The sequence below is a fragment of the Hyla sarda genome, chromosome 4 (genome assembly GCF_029499605.1).
Source record: "Hyla sarda isolate aHylSar1 chromosome 4, aHylSar1.hap1, whole genome shotgun sequence".
Lineage (NCBI taxonomy): Eukaryota > Metazoa > Chordata > Amphibia > Anura > Hylidae > Hyla > Hyla sarda.
The window spans coordinates 204,374,411-204,387,777 of NC_079192.1; the positions used below are offsets into that span (position 1 = coordinate 204,374,411).

The window sequence follows — 13,367 nt, forward strand, 5'->3', positions numbered from 1 at the left end:
ACAGGGCATCAGGTGTCAACAGAGAGCACTGTGGACAAGACCAAAAAAGTATTTCCTCTGTAGCATACAGCTGCTAATAAGTACTGTAAGGACAAGTATTTTTAATAGAAGTAATGTACAAATCTGTTTAACTTTCTGGCACCAGTTGATTTAAAAAAAAATGTTTTCCCACCGGAGTACCCCTTTAATAATAATATTATATTAATAATATAATATTATTATTATTATAATTATAGTAGTAACAACCGTAATAATACAAGTGTGTGTGTGTGTGTATATATATATATATATATATATATATATATATATATATATATATATATATATATATATCTAGATCATGATAATACGCTGTCTTCTGGAGCTACACTTAGTACCAGAGCCACATCCAGCAGCTGACCACTAGTACATGTATAGATAAGAAACTCATGCATAAACAGCATAATAGCAAATACAGTATGGGGGAGATTTATCAAAACCTGTGTAGAGGAAAAGTTGCTGAGTTGCCCATAGCAACCAATCAGATTGTTTCTTTCATTTCTTAAGAGGCCCGTGAAACATAAAAAAGCAAACTGATTGGTTGCTATGGGCAACAGGTCAACTTTTCCTCTGCACAAATTTTGATAAATCTCTCCCTATATGTGTACACATATGGGGGAGATTTATTAAAACCTGTCTAGAAGAAAAGTTGCTGAGTGGCCCATAGCAACCAATCAAATTGATTTTTTATGTTTCACAGGCCTCTTAAGAAATGAAAGACGCGATCTGATTGGTTGCTATGGGCAACTCAGCATATTTTCTTCTGGACAGGTTTTAATAAATCTCCCCCATATGTGTACACATATAGGGAGAGATTTATCAAAACTTGTGCAGAGGAAAAGTTGACCTGTTGCCCATAGCAACCAGATAGCTTTTTTTAGGTTTCACATGCCTCTTAAGAAATGAAAGAAGCGATCTGATTGGTTGCTATGGGCAACTCAGCAACTTTTCCTCTGGACAGGTTTTGTTAAATCTCCCCCATGGAGTCTACTGTTGTTATATTATATGTGTCTCTTTATATAAACACACATACAATACACATGTTCCTAGTTAGGGATTTCTTGTCTAGGTGCAGCAGGTAAAGAGAGACCCCAGAGCTTCACAGGGCCTAAATCTTTATAGGATTTGCCCCTGGCCACTCCATGAGCTCCACCCTAAGGCCATGTTCACATGTCCATCCGCAAACAAAGATATAGAAAATAGGATCTAGTACAACCCTCAGCGCAACACAACTTGGTAAGAGTATTTCCACTTACTAACCATTTATTTCCTGGACATACTTCACTAGGGCCGTGTTTCATTTTCCTCTTTCCTGTGTCTATGTTCACATGTCTGGAATGTCTGGGGATGCTGGGAGTTGTAATTTTGGAACATCTAGAGGACCACAGTTACTACTGCTCTAGAAGTGTCTCTTTGATAATACACTGCTCAATTAATTAGGAGGAAGTATCAATTAATATTGCTCCTCAAGGTCCTATGGGGGAGATTTATCAAAACCTGTGTAGAGAAAAAATTGAACAGTTGCCCATAGAAACCAAATAGATTACTTCTTTCAGTTTTAAAAAGGCAAAAGAAAAATGAAAGAAGCAATCTGATTGGTTGCCATGGGCAACTGGGCAACTTTTCCTCTACGGTTTTGATAAATTTCCCACTATGTCTTTACTTTTGCCAAAATGAACTGCATCCTCTCTGCTATGTTATTATATATTATGCCCTCTCAAACACACCTCGAAGGTGTCCTATTTAAAAGGGATCTCCAACAAGAGACGTCAAAAATGGGTGTATCTTCTAATAAATGGGACAGAGGATGTTCCAGAGAGATGATTACAGAATGATCTCAGAGAGTATGGCTATGGTGTGACAGTAGTAAGTTCACAAGTAACAGTATTTCTATCTCCACAGATTGTACCATGCCATTTCAGTAAGCAGTTTACAAAGTGGGGTAGACCATAAGGAGCCAAAAGACCAGGCTAGTGGGGAATGAAGAGATCTAGCATTAAAATGATGCCCCACTTCCAAGTACACTCATTGACAAAACAAAAATGCACCAGCTAGAAATGTCAGATTGCTGCAAAACTCGGCATGCAGTTATGTCTAAGGCAGAGATATAAATTATAATATGCATGGTCTGATAAAATACTGGGTCTTGCCAGAAGAGGGTGAAAATGTGCTTCCCCCACTGCCCTATATAAAAGCCCTCATAAGATAGCTTTGGGTAATGTGCCTGTTGGTTAAAGATTGTTGACTGCTAGACATGGCTTTACAACACACTTAAAGACTTGCCCAGTTGACAGACTTTGAGAGGGGGTGCATCTTGGGACTGAGAGAAACAGGATGGTGATTTCAACAAATGCCCACCATCTAGGCTGTTTTGAGCAAGCTGTTAGGTGGTGTTGGGAGCAGTGGTTATCTAAGGGCATGTACTCATGGAGAACAGGCTCTCTATGGCCAGGACCATCTGATCCATTGAGAAACCTCAGCAGCTCCCACAGTTTCTTTGTTCACCATCTGGACATAGGTGGCACCTTCATTACACACACCTGTCTCAAACGGTCACAGAATGCAGACTTTTTTTGCTAATTTTGCACGAAAATATGCACGTACAATAAAATCAGTTTGGGAGATTTCAAGAAGTTTGAACATAGCCTTAGGCTGCATTCACACCTCGTTTTCAGCCTATAGTTGCCGGATCCAGCTGGGAGAGGGGAAAACTGGACGCTCCCGTACCCCAGCAGAACTGGTGCTGAAATCCATTTAACGAGCTGATCGGAGTCAAACGGTGACTCCGGTCAGCTAATTTTTGACCGGTATGCGGTTTCCTGACCTAAAACCGTAATATACTACGGCTTTAGGTCCGGTCACACAACCGGATACAGGTAAAAAATAAGCCATCCGGAGTCAGTGTTTGACTCCGGTCGGCTCATTAAAGTAAATGGATTTCAGCGCCGGTTCGGCTGGGGTACGGGAGTACCCGGTTTTCCCCTCCCCCAGCCGGCAACCATAGGCTGAAAACGAGGTGTGAATGCAGCCTTACATAATATCTGTCCTGCTTCTTCCAGTTATTAATTACACAGCACTGTGCATCAGTAATTAGCATGATTAAATGTAGATTCACATTTTTTATGCATTACATGACTTGATTTTATCTCTCTGCAACTTGTAATCAACATTGCTGTGGCTAAGTAGTTGCTGAACAAATTGGAATCAACTGTAAGCTACAAGCCGACCTTCTGAAAGAACAGTTATTTTGGAGATTTTTAACTATATATAATTTTATAATTAAAGAAGCACTCCAGGTTTTGTGTTTTTTGTCTTGAACACTCACCATCACTAATCCTACAGTGCCATTTGTTTTATTCCAGTGCTGCTGCATCCATGTGTTTCAGTACTGTAATTTGGTCATCTGATCACATTCCTGACTCTCCAAATCTTCTAGTACCTATTGGTTACAACAGGAGGTCAGAATCTGAGATTCTTGCTGCTATTTTTCAGTTTTTCTGTAATTTTCCCCAAATCATGGCAGAAATGGAAATTGTTTGGCAATTGTGCAAAATATGATAAAAATGTGAAATTTTAGCCCTGATTTTGGAAAATCAATGCAAGAACAGCTAAGGCTGTGTTCACATGTTGCGGCTAATCAGTGGCACACAGCTTATTACCGCATGCATTTTGCCACAAATCGCCGAAATCACAGTAAAAATGGCTTATTTTACAGCAATTTGCAGAATCACATTATTACAGAGATTTTGGTCACTCACAGCAAAAATGATTTCAACATGTGAACACAGCCTAAAGACATCAAATCTTCATTAAAACACCTCAAATGTTCTCCTCAATGTTTAATTGATATTTCCAGCTGTTCCCAGCTGTTTTTTATGCAACTGATCTTTTATACAGCTACAACCAGTCGCAAACATTGTGTGAACATGGCCTTTTTAGTTTGTGAATGGGCAATTTTTTTTTTTTGAGAACTCATCACTGCAATTAATCAGTACTGTGAGACAGGATTCAGATGTATTTATGACATGAGGTCTGATTAACAGCTTTCCTTGTTAAAGGGGTACTCCGCACCCCTAGACATCTTATCCCCTATCCAAAGGATAGGGGATAAGATGTCAGATCGCCGGGGTCCCGCTGGTGGTCCGTCACGCCCCCTGCCATAGACTTGCATTGAGGGGGCGGAGCGTGAGGTCACACTGGGCGGAGTCGTAACGTCACGCTCGTCCGCCATTGTGGTCGGGATCCGAAGCCTCCAGCGTTGCCGGTGTGAGGTGGAAGCTGTACAGGTGGGTCCCGCAGCCGAGATCCCGGGGGTCCCCAAGAGCGGGACCCCGGCGATCTGACACCTTATCCCCTATCCTTTGGATAGGGGTTAAGATGTCTAGGGGTGTGGAGTACCCCTTTAACCCCTTAAGGACACATGACGTTCTCATACGTCTCCATGTCCGAGTCCTTAAGGACACATGACGTATGAGAACGTCATGTGTTTTGCCGGCCCCCCGCAACCATCTGGAGCGGAGCCGGCGCCGATGCCTGCTGAAATCGATCAGCAGGCATCGGGGCATATCGCCCAGGGGGGTCATGATGACCCCCCATGTCGGCGATCGCGGCGCATCGCTCGTCAATTCAGACGAGCGATGCGCTGCGATTCCGTTCCCCGCCGCTCGCCGGGCGGGGATCGGAGCCGGATGTCTGCTGATTTCTATCAGCAGACATCCCGGCAGTGTGCCGGAGGTGTGCCTTTACCGGCGATCGCTGCAGGACGCCGGTAACTACTAACCGGCGTTCTGCAGCGGTTCCAGGTCATCAGGGTCACGTGTGACCCTGTGACCTGGATATAGATGGTGACTGGTGGTGTAGTATACACCACCAATCACCATCCATGCTGTACTGGGGGCTTGCATTGTGGCCACCCCCTCAGTACAGTTGTGATTGGGTGGCCAAAGTGGCCACACCAATCACAATGTAATGGGAGGGGATCTGGTGGGCTAGGAGCACGTTGCTCCGTTCTGCCCACCATTCCACAGAGATCTGGTGTGCAGGACGGAGCCCCGTGCTGCCCACCATCCCCTCAGTAAAAAAAAAGTGCCCCTTGCCCCCTTTCTGTGGCCCCTTGGCACAGAAATCCCCAGGGATAGCTTTAGATTAGGTAGGGACAGGTTAGGGTTAAAAAAAAAATATTGTTTTTAATTTTTTTTTTTTCGGCGTACCTCAGTGGGTGTCCGTGGGTCCGTAGCACCTTTAGCTGCGTGACCCCGGCCCTGCTGGGTCGCTGCGGTCTGCCGTCAGCCTTTTTTTTTGGCGCAGATCTTTTTTTTTTTTTTTTTTTCACTAAGCGTGTGTGCGAACCCTCTTAGTTATAAAAGAGCGGTCCGCCACCGTTTGTTAAAGCCCACCCGCCGCTGATCAGTCCCGTAGTACTGATCAGCGTTTTTTTTTTGTGGTGCCGGCGCTTTTTTTCGGGTTTTCTAGCGTGTTTTTGCCCCCATAGGCGGTCCGTGCCACCAGTAGCAGGCGTGTACTGTGTGGCCGGACCGTACCTGTGTGTGCGGCGTGCCTCACCGCTGTCAGTGATTTATCACTGATCAGCTTTTTTTTTGTGGTAAAGGCACCTTTTTCGGTTAACGCGGATTTTTTTTTGCACCCATAGGCGGTCCGTGCCACCAGTAGCAGGCGTGTACTGTGTGGACGGACCGTACCTGTGTGTGCAGCCTGTCCCACCGCTGTCTGTGATTTATCACTGATCAGCGTTTTTTTTTTTGGTTCAGGCGGGTGCATTTTTTTCGGGGTAAAGCGTTTTTTTATTTATTTTTTCGGGTTTTTTGTGTGGGGGTCTGTGAACAAGCCACCAGCCACTGTCCTGGGCTGAGTGGCTGGACCCCCCACTGACTTCTGCGCCCCCTGCCGCCACAAGCGCTAATCAGTGCGCACACCACTGATTAGATAAACGCTTATTTTTTTGGTGCAGGGTTTTTTTTTGCGCTAGAAGTCCCCCTTTTTTTTTAAAAGTCCCCTTTTTATTTTATATTTTTTTCTGTTAGGGCGGGTTAGTTTAGTTAGGTTAGGCTAGGGCGCGTTAGGGCGGGTTAGGGAGGTAGTATCGCACCACACCACACGCAGCACACACACCAATAAAGTTTTCCCCCCCACACACACACATATCCGTATCCCCATTAGAGTAGGGAAATGGCCCGCAGAGTGTTTTCGGCGGAGGAGGCATATGACCTAATTGCCTCCGACTCTGAAAGCATCTCAGAGGACGATGAAGACCCCACCTTCCTTATTTCATCGTCCTCCTCATCATCTAGTTCAGATGATGAGCCACCAAGGCGGCGAACTCGCCGCCATGCGGTGCCGCAAACCTCCTCTGTCCTTGAGCCTGTGCCCCATGCTAGTATGAGTCCCCCTGGCGCTCATACTAGTGAAGCCCCCCTGCCAAGGTCACTGGTACCTCGTACCGGAGAACTTGACTGGGCTGAGCCAGCGGACCACGAGCCCGTGATTCCTGAGTTTGTTGGCGACTCAGGAATCAAAATTAACATCGCCGGGTTCACTGAAAAGGACTTTTTCGGTCATTTTTTCAGTGACGACTTTGTTAATTTGATGGTTACACAGACGAATCTGTACGCCCAACAGTTCGTCGCCGCTAACCCGGGCTCACTTTTAGCTAGACCCGGCGGCTGGACTCCAGTCGATGCAGCCGAAATGAGGACCTTTTGGGGCCTTGCGCTGCATATGGGTATAGTTAAAAAACCCTGTGTCAGGCAATATTGGAGTGGGGACGTCTTTTACCAGACACCCCTCTACAGTATGGCCATGACACGTTCCCGGTTCGAGGCCATTCGGAGATGTTTGCATTATGCTGATAATGCGGCATGTCCCCCCCGAACTGATCCCGCGTATGACCGCCTGTATAAAATCAGGCCGGTCATCAATCACTTCGGGGCCAGATTTTGGGAGGCCTATGTCCCGGGGCGGGAGGTCTCTATTGATGAGTCGCTCATCAGCTTCAAGGGGAGACTCAGCTTCCGGCAATACATCCCGACCAAGCGAGCGCGGTATGGCGTGAAGATGTATAAACTTTGCGAGAGTACCTCCGGGTACACTTGCAAGTTTATGGTGTATGAGGGACGAGATTCCCGCATTGAACCCCCAGATTGTTCCCCCACTCTGGGTGTTAGCGGGAAAATCGTTTGGGGCCTTTTGCACCCATTGCTAGATAAAGGTTACCACCTTTACGTGGATAACTTTTATACTAGTATCCCTCTCTTTTCATCCCTTGCCGCCAGATCCACGGTCGCTTGTGGGACAGTCCGGAAGAATCAAAGAGGCCTTCCGCCCCATCATTCCCTACATGCTCCTATCCCCCGGGGTGAGTCCCGTGCCTTTTCCCATGAGAACCTGTTGTTGGTCCGGTATAAGGACAAGAGGGATGTCCTTATGCTCACCACAATTCATGGGAATGGCAGCACCCCTGTCCCTGTGCGAGGTACCGCGGGACCGGTCCTCAAGCCCGATTGTATTCTGGACTACAATCGGTATATGGGGGGAGTTGATCTTTCTGATCAAGTCCTCAAGCCATATAATGCCATGCGGAAAACACGCGTATGGTATAAAAAGGTTGCGGTCTACATGGTGCAGGTTGCCATGTACAACTCTTTTATACTGTACCAGAACGCTGGCAACACAGGGACATACCTGGAGTACCAAGAGGTAGTTCTAAAGGCCCTCATCTATGGTGATCGCCAAAGAGCGGGTCAGAGCACCTCTGGAACTTTAGGTCCCCGGATCGTCCCCGGCCAACACTTTCCATGTGTGATCCCCAACACTGGAAGGTCGGGACGAACCCAGAAAAGATGCAGAGTGTGTCACAGGAAGGGGAGACGGAGGGACACCACCATTCAGTGTGACACTTGCCCCGATCATCCGGGCCTCTGCATAGGCTGCTTCAGGGAGTATCACACTTCCATGGAGTACTAAATTTTCCATCCTTTGCCCTAAATTTCATTCCCCAGAATTCGGCTCCAATGTACCAGTCCAGGGTACATTATCTTCCAAATTTTATACCAAAATACCCTACCCCCAAAAAATCAAACCCAAAACCTCTTTCCCAATGCCCCTCATAATATCTTTGTCCCCCAAAAATGGGTCATGGGACACAGAGTCAACAGCATTGGAGGTTTGCAGTTGCCTCAAATGCGCAACGCTCTCTCTCTCCACCTGAGCGGGTTGCGCATTTGAGGTAACAGAATAGGGACGGCCCCACATATCCCCTTCCCAGAATGATGATTCAGAGTATAGGGTTTGGGGCGGGCATCATTTTTACTTTTGGCTGTACTCTGGGTCGTCATTCTGGGAAAATAATTGGCATATCAGTTCTAAAATTGCAATTTTTTCCCCCCCATAGTACACTTCATCCATTCCTGGAAAATAAATGAAGGGAACACCCGTCTGTTCCAAATCTCCACTTCACCCTATACACCTTCCTTAGGGGGTGTACTGTTTGTAATAGGCTCACATGTGGGTGTTCCTTTCTTGTATTTTCCTCTGAATGTATGTAACTGTTAGGTCCGTAACAAACATCCGCCTCAAATGCGAAGAGTTCTCGCTGAGCTCTGTCGTATTTCCAGGCGACAATTCGGAGTCACATGTTAGTTGTTCCCAGAAAAATGAAGCAGAGTATAGGTTGAAAATTGCAATATTCAAAAGCTACCCTTCATCCATTCCTGGAAAATTAATTTAGGAAACACCTGTGCATTAAAAATGTCCTCTTTACCCCTATACCCATTCCTCAGGGTGGGTACTTTCTGTAATGGTGTCACATGTGGGTGTTTCATTTTTGTATTTTCCTCGGAATGTATGTAACCGTCAGCTACTGATATGCCAAAGGTCACAAATACAAAGTGACCTCTATGACTTCTGAGCCTTGTTGTGCGCCCGTCCAGCACGTTACCCCATATGTGGATGTATTTTTATAGTCAGGGGGAAAAGCCCTCCAAAATGTGTAACCCAATTCCTCATATTACCCCTTGTGAAAATGTTAATAATTGGGTAACCCCAGCATTTTACTGTAAAAAAATCTAATTTTTCAATTTATGGCCCACTTTTCAAAAAACCTGTGAGGTGTAAGTACTCACTGTAACACTGTTACGTTCCCCAAGGGGTCTAGTTTCCAAAATGTATGCCATGTTTTTTTTTTTTTTTACTGTCCTGGCACCATAGGGGCTTCCGAAATGCGGCATGTCCCCAGAGCAAAATTTGTAACTCCTCTTCTGAGACCTGTAGTGCGCCAGCAGAGCACTTTTCACCCCCATATGGGGCGTTTTCTGAATCAGGAGAAATTGGGCTTCAAATTTTGGGGGGTATTTTCTGCTTTAACCCTTTGTAAAAATGTAAAATTTTTGGGAAACCAAGCATTTTTGGTAAAATTTATTCTTTTTTTTTTGCATATGCCAAAGTCGTGAAACCCTTGTGGGGTATTAAGGTTCACTTTACCCCTTGTTACGTTCCCCAAGGGGTCTAGTTTCCAAAATGGTATGCCATGTGTTTTTTTTTTGCTGTCCTGGCACCATAGGGGCTTCCTAAAAGAGGCATGCCCCCAGAGCAAAATTTGCTTCAAAAAAGCCAAATGTGACTCCTTCTCTTCTGGGACCTGTAGTGCGCCAACAGAGCACTTTTCACCCCCATATGGGGTGTTTTCTGAATCGGGAGAAATTGGGCTTCAAATTTTGGGGGGTATTTTCTGCTTTAACCCTTTGTAAAAATGTTAAATTTTTGGGAAACCAAGCATTTTTGGTAAAATTTATTCTTTTTTTTTTGCATATGCCAAAGTCGTGAAACCCTTGTGGGGTATTAAGGTTCACTTTACCCCTTGTTACGTTCCCCAAGGGGTCTAGTTTCCAAAATGGTATGCCATGTGTTTTTTTTTTGCTGTCCTGGCACCATAGGGGCTTCCTAAATGAGGCATGCCCCCAGAGCAAAATTTGCTTCAAAAAAGCCAAATGTGACTCCTTCTCTTCTGGGACCTGTAGTGCGCCAGCAGAGCACTTTTCACCCCCATATGGGGTGTTTTCTGAATCGGGAGAAATTGGGCTTCAAATTTTGGTGGGTATTTTCTGCTTTAACCCTTTGTAAAAATGTAAAATTTTTGGGAAACCAAGCATTTTTGGTAAAATGTATTCTTTTTTTTTTGCATATGCCAAAGTCGTGAAACCCCTGTGGGGTATTAAGGTTCACTTTACCCCTTGTTACGTTCCCCAAGGGGTCTAGTTTCCAAAATGGTATGCCATGTGTTTTTTTTTTGCTGTCCTGGCACCATAGGGGCTTCCTAAATGAGGCATGCCCCCAGAGCAAAATTTGCTTCAAAAAAGCCAAATGTGACTCCTTCTCTTCTGGGACCTGTAGTGCGCCAGCAGAGCACTTTTCACCCCCATATGGGGTGTTTTCTGAATCGGGAGAAATTGGGCTTCAAATTTTGGGGGGTATTTTCTGCTTTAACCCTTTGTAAAAATGTAAAATTTTTGGGAAACCAAGCATTTTTGGTAAAATTTATTCTTTTTTTTTTGCATATGCCAAAGTCGTGAAACCCTTGTGGGGTATTAAGGTTCACTTTACCCCTTGTTACGTTCCCCAAGGGGTCTAGTTTCCAAAATGGTATGCCATGTGGTTTTTTTTTGCTGTCCTGGCACCATAGGGGCTTCCTAAAAGAGGCATGCTCCCAGAGCAAAATTTGCTTCAAAAAAGCCAAATGTGACTCCTCTTCTGGGACCTGTAGTGCGCCAGCAGAGCACTTTTCACCCCCATATGGGGTGTTTTCTGAATCGGGAGAAATTGGGCTTCAAATTTTGGTGGGTATTTTCTGCTTTAACCCTTTGTAAAAATGTAAAATTTTTGGGAAACCAAGCATTTTTGGTAAAATTTATTCTTTTTTTTTTGCATATGCCAAAGTCGTGAAACCCCTGTGGGGTATTAAGGTTCACTTTACCCCTTGTTACGTTCCCCAAGGGGTCTAGTTTCCAAAATGGTATGCCATGTGTTTTTTTTTGCTGTCCTGGCACCATAGGGGCTTCCTAAATGAGGCATGCCCCCAGAGCAAAATTTGCTTCAAAAAAGCCAAATGTGACTCCTTCTCTTCTGGGACCTGTAGTGCGCCAGCAGAGCACTTTTCACCCCCATATGGGGTGTTTTCTGAATCGGGAGAAATTGGGCTTCAAATTTTGGGGGGTATTTTCTGCTTTAACCCTTTGTAAAAATGTAAAATTTTTGGGAAATCAAGCATTTTTGGTAAAATGTATTCTTTTTTTTTTTGCATATGCCAAAGTCGTGAAACCCCTGTGGGGTATTAAGGTTCACTTTACCCCTTGTTACGTTCCCCAAGGGGTCTAGTTTCCAAAATGGTATGCCATGTGTTTTTTTTTTGCTGTCCTGGCACCATAGGGGCTTCCTAAAAGAGGCATGCCCCCAGAGCAAAATTTGCTTCAAAAAAGTGAAATGTGACTCCTTCTCTTCTGGGACCTGTAGTGCGCCAACAGAGCACTTTTCACCCCCATATGGGGTGTTTTCTGAATCGGGAGAAATTGGGCTTCAAATTTTGGGGGGTATTTTCTGCTTTAACCCTTTGTAAAAATGTAAAATTTTTGGGAAATCAAGCATTTTTGGTAAAATGTATTCTTTTTTTTTTGCATATGCCAAAGTCGTGAAACCCCTGTGGGGTATTAAGGTTCACTTTACCCCTTGTTACGTTCCCCAAGGGGTCTAGTTTCCAAAATGGTATGCCATGTGGTTTTTTTTGCTGTCCTGGCACCATAGGGGCTTCCTAAATGAGGCATGCCCCCAGAGCAAAATTTGCTTCAAAAAAGCCAAATGTGACTCCTTCTCTTCTGGGACCTGTAGTGCGCCAGCAGAGCACTTTTCACCCCCATATGGGGTGTTTTCTGAATCGGGAGAAATTGGGCTTCAAATTTTGGGGGGTATTTTTGGATTTAACCCTTTGTAAAAATGTCAAATTTTTGGGAAACCAAGCATTTTAGATATTTTTTTTTTTTTTTTTACATTTGCAAAAGTTGTGAAACCCCTGTGGGGTATTAAGGCTCACTTAATTCCTTGTTACGTTCCTCAAGGGGTCTAGTTTCCAAAATGGTATGGCATGTGGGCGGTTTTAGCTGTTCTGGCACCATAGGGGCTTCCTAAATGCAACATGCCCCCCAAAAACCATTTCAGAAAAATATACTCTCCAAAATCCCCTTGTCGCTCCTTCGCTTCTGAGCCTTCTACTGCGCCCGCCGAACAATTAACATAGACATATGAGGTATGTGCTTACTCGAGAGGAATTGGGCTACAAACACAAGTAAAAATTTTCTCCTTTTACCCCTTGCAAACATAAAAAAATTGGGTCTACAAGAACATGTGAGTGTAAAAAATGAAGATTTTGAATTTTCTCCTTCACTTTGCTGCTATTCCTGTGAAACACCTAAAGGGTTAACACACTTACTGAATGTCATTTTGAATACTTTGGGGGGTGCAGTTTTTATAATGGGGTCATTTATGGTGTATTTCTAATATGAAGACCCTTCAAATCCACTTCAAACCTGAACTGGTCCCTGAAAAATATTGAGTTTGAAAATTTTGTGAAAATTTGGAAAATTGCTGCTGAACTTTGAAGCCCTCTGGTGTCTTCCAAAAGTAAAAACTCGTCAATTTTATGATGCAATCATAAAGTAGACATATTGTATATGTGAATAAAAAATAAATTTATTTTGAATATCCATTTTCCTTACAAGCAGAGAGCTTCAAAGTTAGAAAAATGCAAAATTTTCAATTTTTTCGTCAAATTTTGGGATTTTTCACCAAGAAATGATGCAAGTTACCATAAAATTTTACCACTATGTTAAAGTAGAATATGTCACGAAAAAACAATCTCGGAATCAGAATGATAACTAAAAGCATTCCAGAGTTATTAATGTTTAAAGTGACAGTGGTCAGAATTGCAAAAAACGCTCCGGTCCTTAAGGTATAAAATGGCCTAGTCCTTAAGGGGTTAAAGGAGTACCCTGGGATGTTTTTTTTTTTTAGGGACATGTTAATTTTGTATAAAGGTATCAGATATAAAAAAAAATAAACATCTACTTACCTCCTGCCACTCTGAGCAGTGTCACATTGAATCAGCTTAGATACAATGCTCTGGGCAGTATCACACTGGTTTTAGATACAGGGCTCTGGATCAGAGGCGTAACTTGTAGCTTCTGGGTCCCGATGCAAAATCTGCAACAGGGCCCCCAGTGCCAATTATTATACTGGTTTCTTATGGGGCAGATGTGGTTTGGGCCCCC

General features: G+C 44.1%; 1 protein-coding gene across 2 annotated transcripts in view; it reads left to right on the forward strand.

Moving 5' to 3' along the window:
* CAMK1D (calcium/calmodulin dependent protein kinase ID) overlaps window positions 1–13,367 on the forward strand; it is a 437,751-nt gene that overhangs the window by 68,158 nt on the left and 356,226 nt on the right. The window contains exon 1 of one of the 2 annotated variants that reach the window (XM_056573327.1): window positions 1,014–1,275. The exons of the other annotated variant lie outside the window; for it this stretch is intronic. The gene's annotated coding sequence lies outside the window, so the exon portion shown is untranslated. Of the gene's footprint in view, window positions 1–1,013; window positions 1,276–13,367 lie in introns of those variants that run through there. 2 annotated transcript variants of the gene reach the window in all.